Below are 2,175 nucleotides of genomic sequence, written 5' to 3'. Positions count from 1 at the left end.
CCAGTGGGAGAGATGGCTAATGATTCTCCCCCCATTTTTTAAAGTAAATATGTTGTTAGTCAGGACTGGTGGTAAGGGCAAGGACAGCGTGAGGGAATAGAGAGTACGGGGGAGGGGTGATAGCTATTATATATAGTGTGATCTGAGAATGACTCATTGCGAGGGTGACATTTGAGAAGAGACCTGAAGGAAGTGAGAAAGCTGAGAAGCCTGGGCTGCAGATTCCTCATGAAAGATTGTTACAGGCAGAGGCAACAAGTGCAAACATCCTGAGGCAGCAAACAGCATCCTGTGTCAACAACGGTCGGTGGCTAAAGGAAATGTTTGAGAGGAGAGTGGTAGGAGAAGAAACCAGGAGGGGATGTTGGGCAGTTGGGAGACACAGACAAGATTGGATAGGACCTCTGTAAAGACTTTAGCTTCTTAACAGGGGAGTATATATTTTAACGCTGTTTTTTAAAATGATAGCTCTAGGAGAATAAAAATGCCGACAGGAGAGCAGAGGAGAGATGGTGGTGGTTGAACTGGGGTGGTATTTGCAGAAGAGGTGAGAAGTAACTGAGTTCTAAATATATTCTGAAGGTAAAGCTGAAATAATTTGCTAATGGATTAGATATGGTATAAAAAAGAAAGGAATTAAAGACCACTCTCAGGCTTTTAGGTTGGGAACTGGAAAAACGCCATTCCTGTGTATTGAAATGGAGAATACTGCAAGAGGAAAAAGTTTGGGATCAAAAATAAGAAATTCGATTTTGGAAAACATGAGGTCAGAATCAAGGGTATTTAAATTCATTTTAATTGATTAAATTTTAACAAAAAATTCAATTCCTCAACTGCACTTGCTACATTTCAAGTGCTCAATACCCACAAACATGTGGCTAGTGGCCAGTGTATTGGATTGTGTGGATGTTATAGCCTGTTTCATTGCAGAAAGTTCTATTGAGCAGTACCGGAGAGACATTGGGCCTTTACTATTTGCTGGGCCCTGGGCTAAGTGCTTTACACACATTATCTCATTTAATATTTAAAACAATTCTAAGAGTCAGGTAAGGTAGTATCTTCTTACAAAGAAGGTAACTAGGGATCAGAAGTCAAGTAACTTGCCCTGAGTTACAGAGTTCTTAAAGGGTAGAGAGCCAGAACTGGATTACAGGACTGTCTGCTTCCAAAGCCCAAGCACTTACGTCAGCACATTATATTTTAGGAGGATTTAACTAGTTTGAAATTAAACATGGCATCCATAGGGAAATGTCCAGTGGGTTATTGGCAACAAAGTGTTGATGCATAGAAAAGAAAACAGGAGAGCTGATAGATCTGGGGTAAAAGCAAATGTCCCAAGAGATCCTGTGTGTTGTAGAACTAAACAGGATACATTCCAGCATACCACCAGTTAAGAGAAAACAAAAATATTCAATGAAGGCACTACTTTATGTCTTTTGCTAAGAGGTCAATTGACATTATATGATCGCTTAGCAGAAAGAAGGGCTTAATTGACACCAGGTAACAGAGTTGACATACATTTGCTCTACCCAGGGTTCTCAAATGGGTAGGATACCATACCCGTATAGGACATATGGAAATGTAGGGGGTGTTTGGCGTAGACTGATGGGAACCGTGAGCATTCTGTGATCATGATCTTAGTAAGATGCAGAAGGTCTTATGATGTTGCCATACTCCAGCACAGTGAAAAATTCTCTCACCCAAAATGTCAACAGTCCCCATGTAAGAAATGTGAGCCTACTATTCCTCAAGCAACACTCCACCGTCCATGAACTGAGGCAGTATCGGCATTAGAACAGGGTGGCAGAATTCCTGAATAATAGTTATCAGTAGAACAGGCTTGACCATCAGATGAACTTGTGCTCCAATCTGTTCTCTGCCTTGTACTCACTGTATGGGTTGCAACCCCATTACCTAGACTCTGAGCCTTAGTTTCCTCATCTAAACAAGGCAGAAAACAATAGTTAATGCATATAATCTAGGGTGGTTCTGAGAATTACAAATCTCTTCAAATACTTGGCCCAGTGTTTGATTCAGGGAGAGTTGTATTCAGTGTACACTATTGTTAGAAGTGAAAAAAAGATGAAAGAGGAACTCTAGCATGAAGACTAAAATAAGATGGAAATTCAAATGGAAGTTTAGAGCAGCACCGTCCAATAAAAAGACATGGACACA

This window comes from Phoca vitulina, unplaced genomic scaffold (assembly GCF_004348235.1).
Source record: "Phoca vitulina isolate PV1807 unplaced genomic scaffold, GSC_HSeal_1.0 scaffold25, whole genome shotgun sequence".
In the NCBI taxonomy this organism is placed as follows: domain Eukaryota; kingdom Metazoa; phylum Chordata; class Mammalia; order Carnivora; family Phocidae; genus Phoca; species Phoca vitulina.
Note: the sequence above shows the minus strand (reverse complement) of the source record.